Raw genomic sequence first — 14,402 nt, 5'->3', positions numbered from 1 at the left:
GCTGAAACAAAATAACTCATCTAGACTGGAGAAGACTTGTATTGGGGGAGTTAATGATACAGGAATAAGAAATCCCTTAAGTGATGGAAACTATGTGGAAATCTTGTTATTTTCCAAAGCCAAAGTAATTATCCTTTTTATTAAAGTGAAGTGTGAAAAGAGCTATGCTCACAGTTGTTTGTTTTTTCTCTACAAGTGTTTTTTTTTCCTTAACAAAAATCATGCTGTTGATTAGATTATAGCAATGTTTGGTGCACTAGGGAGTCATTTTAATCAAGTGGGGAAAAAAAGTAAAATTAAATAATAAAGCCAGTAAGGGAGCCAGGACCAGGGTTAATGAGGGGCAGAAAACATACCTTGTCTGGTTACTTCCTCCATGACTTTATGAAAATTTTCCCTCTCATATCCTTCATCTCTACAGGTAGAAATAACCCTCTATACTTCACCTACTACCCTCTCTACATAGGCTTTTATTCGTTGTTTCCTACCCTCTTGTCTACATTCTGTAAGCTCCAAGGAGCACAGAAGCAGCCTTACTCCCACAGACATCCCTGGTAACACACTAAGTACATGTGTTTCATGTTGTTGAATAAATGGCCAAAAAAGTATACATAAAAACAGACACCGGGGCGCCTGGGTGGCTCAGTCGTTAAGCATCTGCCTTCAGCTCAGGTCATGATCCCAGGGTCCTGGGATCGAGCCCCGCATCGGGCTCCCTGCTCAGCGGAAAGCCTGCTTCTCCCTCTCCCACTCTCCCTGCTTGTGTTCATGCTCTTGCTGCGTCTCCCTCTGTCAAATAAATAAATAAAATCTTTTTAAAAAATAATAAAATAAATAAATAAATAAAAACAGACACCTAGAAATAAACCATTTTAATACTCATCATTAATAATACTTAATAAAATCGACAGCATTCCTAAAATTAGAGCACCCATGATAAGTAATGGATGAATACAGATTTAAGAGGAAGACTGGAAATATTTCTGTTAACTTATATAAGACAACTCACTGGCCTATATTTCAATGAGACAAGTGTTGCCAGACTCAACACAATAATAACAATACCGTTTTAGTGTTTTCTAGCCATCAGTCTGACAGATATTATTATTGTCTGCATTTATATGAGATTGGAAAAGGGGGAAGAAGAGATTTCAAAGTATCTAAAGTGAAGACAGTCTGAGAAGGGCAATGGTGAGATTACATTCAACAGGACAGAAGTTCACTTGTGGGCAATAGGATTTAAAAACGTTTCATCCAAGTATATGCAGAAGCAGGCCAGAAGAACCCCCATGTAATCAACCCAAAGGTCCGTGGAAGGATACAAGCGAGAGATGTGACAGTGAAGCTTGAGACAGTCCAGACATGATGAAAGAGAATCGTCTTTGCCAAGCTCCGGGGCATGTTCCACCACATGCTCTCCCTGAGGCCTCAGCAGTGCACGGTCAGCAGGAGCCAGACGGCTGGTCTCAACGCCAGCACATCAGGCAAGGACGTGCTGACCTGGAGAACGCACGGTCCACATTCACATAGCTGCTGCTCCCCAGCAACTACCAAAGCACTGCCACATAAAGAGAGAGGGCCCACGTGGCCAGAACTTGTGATCTCCTAAGACTTTTCTGTGAAATTTAACGACTATTCAGTTTTAGTGATGACCTATCATATTTAGGAACACTATACAGGCCACACCAGACACATCTGCTGTTCCAAGTTGACCCTTCACCCTCCAGTTTGTAAATCATGGTTTAACTGCATCTCAACAGGGGCACCTGGGTGGCTCAGCCCATGAAGCGTCTGCCTTCAGCTCAGGTCATGATCCCGAGGGTCTTGGGTTTGAGTCCCGTGTCAGGCTCCCTGCTCACTGGGGAGCCTGCTTCTCCCTCTCCCTCTGCTCCTCCCTGACACGTGCTCTCTCTCTCTCATTCCTCTCTCTCTCAAATAAAATCTTAAAAAAAAAAAAAAAACTGCATCTCAACAAAATTTAAATTTTTAAAGAGATTATTTTAACACCATCATGGCTCTAAAAAGTTTTCTTGGGATTAAAGTGCAAAGTCTTAACATACTGAAAATGTATTAAAACGTTCAGGAGAGGTATCACTTCTAAGCATTATATTATTGTACTTGACGGAGTTACATTTCAAAACTCTTGAATATAGGGACTACTGACTTTTACATTTTACATAATTACATTATAATTTATATAATTATTTTTATAATCTATATTAAAATTCTTATAATTTACATTCTGTCTCTGCCTCCCTCTTTCTCTTCCAAAAAGTTAATTATGTACCTTAATTCACAGCAAATTATTACCATTAGTCTCTTCCTCAATTCAATTATTTGGTATAGTCTACCTATTCCCCATTCCTGTTCCTATTCCATACCTCGCTAAAATAGTAAACTATTCCAATGTATTTGATGTGTATGCTTCTTTTCTATGTGGTCTCATCAAGTGAGAGTTTTTGTTCTTTTTAACTTACAAAAACCTATTGAGCCATTTTTACTTTCCTACAAGGCATGCCTTTTTTTTTTTTTAAGATTCTATTTATTTGAGATAGAGCGAGTGAGAGAGAGAGAGCACAAGCAGGGGAGGGGGAAAGCAGACTCTCCACTGAGCAGGGAGCCCGATGCAGGGCTCGATTCTGGGACTCCGGGATCATGACCTGAGCCAAAGGCAGCTGCTTACTCCAGAGTGTACACCCACCACACACACCTATCCATCCTGAAGTTATGAATGCCTGGAGTCTGCAGCTTGTTGACACCACAAGCAACACTGTGCTAATCAACCTGTGTGTGTTCCCTCACAGACTTTGGGGTCTATGTCTAGGACTGGGATTGCTGGCCCATCAAGCATGTGAATATTTAATTTTACTAAGAACTGTTTCGTGCTTTCCAGGAGTCCTGCAGCCATCTACAGCCCTACAACAGAATGTCAGGATTCATACTGGCAGAATGTGAACTCTCTGCCAAACATGTCATTATCCGGGCCCATAATATATCCAAAATGGTATCTCTTTATATAATTTTCATTTTTCTACTCCAGTAGGGGAGCAATGGATGACCTCGTTCCTGGCGAAATGGAGCTTGAGGCCATGAGCAGATACACCAGCCCAGTGAACCTGGCAATCTTCCCCCATCTGACCATGGTGTTATTGGCCATTGGCATGTTCTTCACCACCTGGTTCCTCCATTGAGAGGTTACCACCATGAAGTACACTTGGGATCTCTACAAAGAGCTCCTCATCTCCTTGGTGGCCTCACTTTTCATGGGCTTTGTAGTCCTCTTCTTGCTGCTCTGGGTCTGCATCTATACATAACCTCCCAAAGCTCCAACCAGGTGGCTTCACTGAATCCCTGCTTTTGTAAATTAATTTACTATTGCTGGAAGTCTCCCACCTGCTGTTCACAATAAAGGCAGATGTGTGGAAAAAATTTTTTTCATTTTTATATGAACGTGAACCTCTCCTTATAAGCTTATTGATTTTTTAGTCGTCTTCTGTAAGTTCTTGGTTCAACAATGTTTGCAATCTTATGTCGAGATATTGATCTTTCTCTTACTGATTTATAGGAATCTCTTCTCTAGTAAAACATACATAAATCCGTATACACACACACACACACACACAGAAATACTTGCATGCAGATCACTTGAGGACCTTGATAAAATACATATTCTGACCCACTAGGTCTGGCGTGAGTCCCAAGAGTCTGCGTTTTCCATAAATTACCAGATCCCACCAGTATGATCACAGTGACACCTGTCCAAAATCACACTTGAAGAAGCAAGGGTTAAGACGGTATTTAACTACTTGTTAACCGTGATTCTTCCATTCATACTTTAGAGTAAATTTATGATAGTTCTCAAGAGTATCCACCTGGGGGTTTGAATGGAATTGATCAAAATCACTAATATTAAAAATGAGGTTTTAAAAAATATATTATCACTGATTAAAGAACAGCAATGTCTCTCCACCCATCCAGATCATGTTTTACCTTATTACCTTCAGAATTTTTCCACAGATTTCTTGTGTGGTTGTGGTTAAGCTAAGTCCTAAATATATTTTAGTTTTTGTGAATTTTCTACAAAGTGTCTTATTTATAGTTAGTTATAACTGGTTCAGAGAGGGATGCTACTGATTTTATTATGTTTGTATTTTACCTGACAACTTTGTGGAAAACTTGTTAGTCCAAATACTTCATTGATCGTGATTTATTGTGATCATTATTGTTTTTAGGTACCTAACCACTAAATCTTCCCTCAAATCACAATTTTATCTTTTCTCTTTCAATTCTTAACACTTAGTTTTTCTCAGAGCACTGATCAAGACATCGAATGCTATGTTATAGTAGCTATGTTAGTCAATGTCCTCATCTTGACCCATCTTTTAAAAAGAGCATCTAATGTAAGTATAATGTTTGTTGTAGATTTTCAGCAATCATTGCACTTAATGGAAAAATATTTATTTTATATGTTTTTAGATATATTTATTAGGAATGTCTGTTTTTATAGCAATATACTATTTATATATATGTCTTTCTTAAATAAAACAAGTAAATATAAACATCAGTTCCCACATATCTCTAACTTGTTAAGAGTTGTTATCAAAACGTTACTAAAGCATTTTTTCCGCATCTAAAGATATCAAATAATTTTTTTCCTAGAAATCATTAATATATAAATGGAGTTACATAAACTATATTGATAAATTTCTTATGTTGAATCATTTTGTAACTCATATAACTATTACTTGGTAATTATGTATTATAAAATGCATTTTTATTTTATTTAGTCCTTGCATTATTTCAGATTTTTCTTATGCAATCATAAGAAGAGCCAATGCTTTTCCTCTTTATTGGGATTAAGATTGCACTTGTCTCCTTAAATGAGTTTGGAAGGTCTGATTTTTCTCTTTTCTTCAACAGTTTTATGTGGACAGTTTAATTAGTCTTAAAAATTTAACAGAATTCCTATGAAAACAGCTAGAACTTGGATATTTATGGGCATAGGTTTTGAATACCATCTTTATTTATCACTCTATTTATGTTTTATTTCCTCCTGTGTTAAGTCCAGAAATTTGTAGTTTTATACGAATTATTTCACCTCATTTCAAAATTATATCATTCTTTTATTAATCTTTTCTATGAAATAGCTTTTAGCTTAGTAATCTTCTCTAGTGTTCTTTATAATTTCATTTTAATACAAATTATTTAAGAATACATCATTTGAGGGGTGCCTGGGTGGCTCAGTCATTAAGCTTCTGCCTTCGGCTCAGGTCATGATCCCAGGGTCCTGGGACCAAGCCCCTCATCGGGCTCCCTGCTCAGCGGGAAGCCTGCTTCTCCCTCTCCCACTCCCTCTGCTTGTGTTCCCTCTCTCGCTGTGTCTCTCTCTGTCAAATAAATAAATAAAATCTTTCAAAAAAAAAAAAAGAATATGTCATTTGATTTCTAAACATATTGAATTTTTTTTTGAAAGATTTTATTTATTTATTTGAGAGAGAGAGAATGAGAGACAGAGAGCATAAGAGGGAGGAAGGTCAGAGGGAGAAGCAGACTCCCTGCCGAGCAGGGAGCCCCATGCGGGACTCGATCCCGGGACTCCAGGATCATGACCTGAGCCGAAGGCAGTCGCTTAACCAACTGAGCCACCCAGGCGCCCAACATATTGAATTTTTAATACAGCTTTGGGTTATTAAGGTTTTTTTAAATTTTTTTTAAAGATTTTATTTTTTTGTCAGAAAGAGAGAGCGAGCACAAGCAGGGGGAGCAGCAAAGGGATAAGCAGGCTCCCCACTGAGCAAGGAGCCCAATGCAGGACTCGATCCCAGGACCTGGGATCATGACCTGAGAGCTGAAGGCAGAGGCTTAACTGACTGAGCCACTCAGGCACCTCTATTTCTTACTTGATTTGTCCCTGAGAGGTGTGTGTTAAAATGGCTGATTTATCAACTATTTTTGGCAGTCTGTTGTTTCACACAGATTTTTAAGCTCTGGATTTACATGAGTACATATTCATACATATCCGCTGTTATATCATCTTTCTATATTATTCCTTTTTAGATGATAAATTATTAACCATCATTCCCCAGAGAAATTAAATCGTTGCTTTGCATACAATAAACCTTTAGTAATCTTTTTTAATTGAATTAGGTTAGAACTGAATTAGATAATGTAACTGGTTTTTTTGTTGTTGTTGTTTTTTAAAGATTTTATTTATTTGACAGAGAGAGACACAGTGAGAGAGGGAACACAAGCAGGGGCAGAGGGAGAGGGAGAACAGGCTTCCCGCGGAGCAGGGAGCCCGATGTGGGGCTCGATCCCAGGACTCTGGGATCATGACCTGAGCCGAAGGCAGACGCTTAACAACTGAGCCACCCAGGCGCCCCTGTAACTGGTTTTTAAGAGTGGGCAAACAGGGAATAGGGAAGTCGGAAGCCTCCAAATGAATTAGAATTATCAGTACATTCTTCTTCTCTTGAAATTTTACTGAGATTGAATGTCCCCAAGAGTTTCAAAAGCCAATTTATTCTGAGCTGTAACTAAGATATTACTGAGTTTGTGAAACTGGGACTAGAAACTAGATCTTCTAATTAAGTTTGAAAAGGAAAGGAAAAGAAAGTCAGAGGCATATACATGCTCAAGAAACCAAGGAATGAAAAAACAGAAATGGAGCCAGCAAGAGAAAGAGAAAGAGAGACTGAAGGAGATAAAAAGAGAGACACAGACATAAAGATAAGAGGAGAATTGCCACATTCTCTGAACAATTACTATGTTGCAAGCACTGGGACATGTTCTTTAAAAATACTATTTCGTTGAAATGCACAAACATACTAGACAGAATAATTTTTAACAAACAAGAAGACAAGACCATTTCTAAGAGACAACACAGATCAGACTTTTTTCCAACACAGCTGAAATATTTATGATTTGTCTTCATAGTCAATTTAATTCAGAATTAAGAAGATGACTTTTCATAATCCATGGGCATGATCTATTTTTAGCACATTTTAGCAAATATTTTACTATAATTTTAGCAGAAATAACAAGGCCAAAACTTATGCCATTGGCTAGCACATTTTTCTGATATTTCTACTCTAATACTCTCTAAATCCCATTATAAAACTACATCTGAATATATAACCAATAACCACATTTGAAAGAAATGCACTTAGGAAACAATTCATATCTGTTAGTAACAGAAATTATCAATACTTTCTAACATTATTCAATCTAAAAATCATATAATCTAAAATACCATATAATCTAAAATATGAACAATGTTAAAAAATTGTTTTACTATGTATATATAGTGTCTACCCTGTTACATTTTTTACACTTTGGTTTTCAGTTTCTTAATAAGGAATCAATGGAAACTTAGGTTTTCCATTGGCATGTTTTTACTTGATCTTCTCAATTTCTTATTAAGATCAGCTTGAATTGTTTTAGTACTACTTCCACTGGGATAGTTGTAAGTAATAATTGGATTCTAATGAATAATGTTAGGGGTCTACAAAAACTTAAAATTATTTGCATATGCTCTATGTGTGTGTAAATGCCTAAGAGTAAGGGAATTATTTAAAGGTAAGATCTGCTTTGATGAATGACATATCAGACCACTGATTTTTGTTAATATATTTAAAACTTTAAAGAAGCTAAGTGAAAACTAATTAAAAATAATTTATTAACACTTACCAACTGATTATTTGTTATAAATTCATCTGTGAGTGATTTGTAGGAAGACAAAGGTCAGGAACGTTGTTCAACACTCAATAACCATGGCTGAATGAATTTATTACTAAAACTTTATTCTCTGAATAGGGATTCCATCACAACTATGCAAATACTATGCAAATATTTATTACATGGACTTGATTTAGGATATGTAAATATGTCCTGAGTTCAATTTATCTAAGGTGTAAAAAATTCATATTAAAAGTTAAACATAAAACATATGCATTGGTTCATAAAAGACTGTCTAATAGTTTGTAAATGAGTCATCTACTTTAAGACTGTCATCTGGAGATAAGAAATTAACAAGCCTCTTGAGAATGGTAAATTGTTCTAGTCACTTAAAAAGAAGTTGGTCCTGGAAGGAACATTGAATCCAAGTTTCAGGTTTGTATTTCTTGAAATTGTCAGTAATTGTTAAACACACATAAGAATTGGGTATTTGAACAAGCAATAAAATTTTAACATTTATTGGAAAATAAAAGTGAAGATGAAACTTACCCTTTGACAATCTTATGAAGCTATTTTTTCATATATATGTTTTTACAGCTAGACTTTAATATTCATACATATGAGAATCAGCTCTGTTGTTCCTTGTTTCCATTTGTGAAGGACAGTTATGAGAAACACCAAGTTCAAAATAGTGAAAATAATCTACACTATGCCCTTTATAGTAAGATATGATTAAAGTTGTCATAAAATTTGTTATCCAAAGTGGAAAACTTTGAGAGTGAGAGGGAATACTAACAATGATTACACTGGGCTGAAAACAGAGGCTTTCCGGGACAAACTGCAAAATATGATTACCTTCGCTACAAGGAACTTTGAATCCTACCAATTTACTTCTCCTTCCCAGGGAAACAGCGTCAACCCATGAAGCACTGAGATGCTGTCTACAGAACACATTCGGGATGGCAAAGTGACTTCAAGAATCACCTCCTGTGATTGATGGTTGGAGCACTGCACTAACTGAAAGACTGTTAGGACTCTGAAGGAAGGCATGCCAGGATTAATTCTCAGGGGAAGAGGTGGTGCCACAGGTGTGGAGGACTTTCTCATTTTGACGGAGTCTGCTGTTTTACTGGTTCTAACACTGTTTTATTCTTCTCCTGCTTTATCCGTTTATTGACAGAAGTAATAATAGCTATCTACACAATCTACATTATCAATCTTCAAAAAAACTGAACCTGATACCTCAGAACTACTGTGCCCATTCTACCCATAAGAAAGCCAAGGTACTGAGCATTTTAAAAACTTCCCAAGGTTACAAAACTGTTAACTGGCACACCTGGGATCCAGACTCTGGAATTCTAGCTCCAGATACTGTATATTTAACCAGTTTGATAGAATTCCTTTGGGTAGTGCTCGACATACTTGGAACTCTTGATTACTAATGTCCAAAAGAAATTAAAAAATCCAAGTTGGATATTATATGATTACTTATAAATAATGTATATGCCAATTCACTCTAAAACTAATAAATTCCTATGATCAGCAAAAAACAAAAAACAAAAGGAAATATTTAAGTATGGATAGGACTAGAGTCCACATGAGAAGAGGCCTTAAAATCATCTAAAATTTTGTATCCATTTTGCTTAAAAGAACCACTTCGTTCACTTTTGTATCCACAGCAAGCAGAAGGACATATTCAGCATATTTTTGGTACTTACTAAATCACTGTAAAATGAGTGAATGAATAGCTACAGATAAACCTGTGACCTTCTTTCCTGTCCTTTATTCTAATTACTGTCCATAAAAGCCAAGAGGGTAAGAGTAAGGGAAGAGTGAGGCTGCTCAACAAGCCACAGGTATATTTAATTGGAAATAGCCAAGTAGAATTCCACGCGTGGTGGCTGGAAGTGTCTTGCCTCAAGATGGGGAGTCAGGACATCACCACATTCTGCCTCTAACTAGTGGTCTGGTCTTAAAATCTGACCTGAAAATATGTAAAACCTCTCAGTTTCTCTTATGTTAAAAATAAGAGGAATAAACTAAACCTTTATGATGTCCCTTCAGAATTCTTTCTTCAATCTATTCTGAGGACATTTTAGCAAAAGTTTTCCCCCAATGGTTGTGATATTCCTTACTTACTTCATATTGAGAATATCTGATATATTTTTTAATTTTTCTGTTAAAACATATTTGAGAAAGATGTGCATCTGGCAGAAAAATCAAAAGAATGTTACTACTGAAGAGGATCTGAGTGACTGACATTCATGGCTATGTATCAATGTTGGTGATTTAGAGGGGTTAATATGGGTGGCTGATTATTATCCCCTTATTAGTTAAGGCTATTAAAATTAGCAAACTATGTCCAAGTCTAATATACTTAATAGAATGAACAGACTTCCTCAATCCATATACTAACAATTGAGAATAACCTGATAACCCCAGAAAATCATTTCCAATTCATACAAGATCTCAAACAAAAAATCTCCCATGTGCTCAGATAGCAAAATCAACATGTTTTACTTGGTGTCAAAGGAGGAAAATTACATATCTCATACTCTTTTATGAGTTCTAACATATATATTACTTTGCAATTTAAAAATAAAATTTGGTGGGCGCCTGGGTGGCTCAGTTGGTTAAGTGACTGCCTTCGGCTCAGGTCGTGATCCTGGAGTCCCGGGATCGAGTCCCACGTCGGGCTCCCTGCTCAGCAGGGAGTCTGCCTCTCTCTCTGACCCTCCCCCCTTTCATGCTCTCTCTCTCTATCTCATTCTCTCTCTCAAATAAATAAATAAAATCTTTTAAAAATAAATAAATAAATAAATAAAATTTGGTTGGTTAAAGGTAATACAAATTTGGCTTTTTTAAAGATTAAAAAGTTGTGATTGCTAGATGCAAATTAATTGTTTAATGGATTACTTCATACAACATTCAATTAGATTCTATAAAGGGCTCCATTTATAGTGGAGTTAAGCAAGACTGTAATGGTTTAACAATTTAAACTCATACAGTTTGTATATGGTTTCTGTATTTTTTCCTCCTATCTATTTGCATAACTGAGATGCAAGAAATTATCTTAGGAGTATAATGGCTGTGTCCAAAGTTTATATGTTTAATTTTCAGAGGTATCAGCAAATTGCCCTCCAAAATTATTACTTCCATTTACACAGTGGCCATCAAGGAATGTTTGCCTGCTTTTTACCAACAAGGATTATCAGTCTTTTTCATTTACCAAACTGAAAGGTGAAAAGTTTTATTCCATTTATTTTATTCTTGGTGAGGGTCCAAATTCTTTCAGATGTTTGTTATTCATTTATAATTTATTGCTGAAGACCAATTTCAAGAGAAGAAATACAAAATATCAAAGATAATAAGCAGATTTTTTTTCCAATCCCAGAATGATTTTATATGTGGGATTGTCACTGCTAACAGAACAGGGTACAACATCATAACTGACCCCATGAATTGTATTGTTAAAACCCAGACTCTAAATATTGAAGTGACTATTTTTGGCTAGATGCAGTTAATTGTGATCTGAAGAGAAAATAACCTCAATGCAATATGAACATTCTTACCCAAAGTTATCAATTTTACTTCCAAAAATAACCCAACAACAAGTGACTGTCTTGTATCTCCTCTTTATTTTTCTCTAAATGTTCTAAAATGTGGATCTGGGCTCCAACTCTACTTCTGTGAATCAAGATCACCATGGATTCTTCATTTAATCTCTGTAAAGCTTGGTCTTCTAATCTGCAGAATGTAGGGATAATGACAGTTTCTGTCTCGGAGGAATGAAATACAAGAAGGAGAGAGAGCACATGTGGGGGTGGGGGGGAAGGGCAGAGGGACAGGTAGACAGAGAATCTTAAGTAGGCTCCATGTCCAGTGCAGAGCCCAGTGCAGGGCTCGGGTTCACAAACCCTGAGATCCTGACCTGAGCTGAAATCAAGAGTTGGATGCTTAGCCAACTGAGCCACCCAGGCATCCCAGTAGTACTATTTTTAATTTTGTTTTAAAGATTTTATTTATTTATTTGTCAGAGAGAGACAGCGAGAGAGGGAACACAAGCAGGGGGAGTGGAGAGGGAGAAGCAGGCTTCCCACAGAGCAGGGAGCCCAATGCGGGGCTCGATCCCAGGACCCTGGGATCATGACCTGAGCCGAAGGCAGACGCTTAACGACTCATATTTTTAATTTTTTAAGGAAACTGCATACTGTTTTCCATAGAGATTATACCTTTTCACATTTTTACCAATAACATACAAAGGTTCCAATTTCTCTACATCTTTGCCAACACTTGCTATCTTTTGTTGTTTTGTTTTGTTTTTATAACAGCCATCATAACAGGTGCGAGATAATATCCCACTGTGCTTTTGAATTGCATTTCCCTGCTGATTAGCGATGTTGTACATCTTTTTATACACTTGCTGGTCATTTGTATTTCTTCTTTGGAGAAATGTCCATTCAAGTTCTTTGCCTATGTATTTATTTACTTATTCATTGCTATTTAATTATAGGAGTACTTTATGTATTTTGGATATTAACTCTTTATCAAATGCATTGTTTCAAGTATTTTTACGCATTCCATAGGTTGCCTTTTAACTGTTGATTATGTGCTTTGCAGCGTAGAAGCTTTTCAGTTTGATGTAGTCCCACTTGTCTACTTTGCTTTTGTTGCTTATGCTTTCGGCATTTTTCCTAAGAAATCATTGCCAACACTAAGGTCAAGAAGCTTTACTTCTATGTTTTCTTATAGGGTTTATACAGTTTCAAATCTTATACTGAAGTTTGTAATGCATTTTCAGTTGATTTTTTATGTACGGTGTAATATAAGTGTTCAATTTAATAAATACATGAAACAGAGTAGAAAAACAAATTTAAAAATCAACAGAGCTAAGAGTTAATTTTTTGAAGAGAGAAAGAAAACTGACAAATTTTAGCTGGGCTAACTAAGAAAAATGCGGAGAACACTCAAATAAGTAAAATAAAAAATCACAAGAAAGATAACAAGGAGAAGGGGCTGCTATGAACAATTGTATGTCAACAAATTGGATGCCCTACAAGAAAAAGTAAATTCTAGAAATATAAAACCTACCAAGATTGAATCAGGAAGAAATAGAAAATTGGAACAAATTAATAACAAGTAAGGAGACTGAATCAGTAATCAAAACTGCCAATTTTTAAAAAAAGATGTTTTTACTGCTAAATGTTACCAAATTAAAAAAAATAATAATAATGTTGAGACTTTTCAAACTCTTACCAAAAATTAGAAGAACTGAGCACTCTAAAACTCATCTTCTGAGGCCAGCATTATCCTATTACCAAAGCCAGGCAGATATTACACAAGAAACCTGTAAGCCAAGATCCCTGAAAAATACAGATACAAAATCCCTGAGAAGTATTAACAAACTGAATTCAACAGCACATTAAAAGGACCATGTGCCATGACTAAGTAGAATCTATTCCTGAATGAAGGATGGTTCAAGATACACAGATCCATTAATGTGATATATCACATTAAAAAATGAAGAGTAAAAATCATGTGATCATCTCAATAAAATGCAGAAAAAGCATTTGAGAAAATCCAATATCCTTTCATGATAAAAACTTTCAACATCCTAGGTATACAAGGAATTTACTTCAACATAATAAAGGCCATATATAACAAATTCACTGCTATCATCACACTCACCAGTTAAAAACTGAAAGCTTTTCCTCTAAAGATCAACAAAAATGAAAGGATTCCCATTCTTGCTGCTTTTATTCAGGACAGAACTGTAAGTCATAGCCAAGACAATGAGGCAAGAAAAAGAAATGAAGGGCATCTAAGTCACAGAGGAAGAAGTAAAATTATGTTTGCTGATGACATGTTCTTATATGTAGAAAAACCTAAATGATCCACAAAAAAGCTGAGAGAATAATAAACAATATAAAAAATATGCAGGATAAAAAAATCAACATGCAAAAAGAAAATCAGTTATGTTTCCATATACTAACAATAAACTATGCAAAAAGGAAATTATAAAAATAATCCCACATACAGTAGCATCAAAAAACAAAACAAAACAAAACTTTGGAACAAACTTAACCAAGGACCTGAAAGACTTGTATGCTGAACACTACCAAAATTGATGAAAGACATTTTAACAACACCAAAACTTTTTTAAAAATATCAGCATTCACCAGTATAATTGAAGCTGTTGTTAAAAACAAATGCCTTTTCAGTCATCAAAAATCTCCCAACAAACAAAAGCCCAGGGCCAGATGGATTCCCAGGGGAATTCTACCAAACATTTCAAGAAGAATTAATACCTATTCTTCTGAAACTGTTCCAAAAAACAGAAATGGAAGGAAAACTTCCAAACTCATTTTATGAGGCCACCATTACCTTGACCCCCAAAACCAGACAAAGACCCTATCAAAAAGGAGAATTACAGACCAATATCCTTGATGAACATGGATGTAAAATTCTCACCAAAATACTAGCCAATAGGATCCAACAGTACATTAAAAGGATTATTCACCACGACCAAGTGGGATTTATCCCTGGGCTGCAAGGTTGGTTCAACATCCGCAAATCAATCAACGTGATACAATACATTAACAAAAGAAAGAACAAGAATCATATGATCCTCTCAACAGATGCAGAAAAAGCTTTTGACAAAGTACAGCATCCTTTCTTGATCAAAACTCTTCAGAGTATGGGGATAGAGGGTACAGACCGCAATA

General features: G+C 36.0%; 1 pseudogene; it reads left to right on the top strand.

Moving 5' to 3' along the window:
- Positions 1 to 3,074: 3,074 nt before the first annotated feature.
- Positions 3,075 to 3,314, top strand: LOC123854047 (transmembrane protein 258-like; annotated as a pseudogene).
- The last annotated feature ends 11,088 nt before the right edge of the window (positions 3,315 to 14,402 follow it).

This window comes from Mirounga angustirostris, unplaced genomic scaffold (assembly GCF_029215605.1).
Source record: "Mirounga angustirostris isolate CCGP_5_RB_7025 unplaced genomic scaffold, mMirAng1.0.hap1 SCAF_7, whole genome shotgun sequence".
Classification (NCBI taxonomy): domain Eukaryota; kingdom Metazoa; phylum Chordata; class Mammalia; order Carnivora; family Phocidae; genus Mirounga; species Mirounga angustirostris.
The sequence above is the reverse complement of the archived record's forward strand: the minus strand, read 5'-3'. Positions and strand labels throughout refer to the sequence as shown.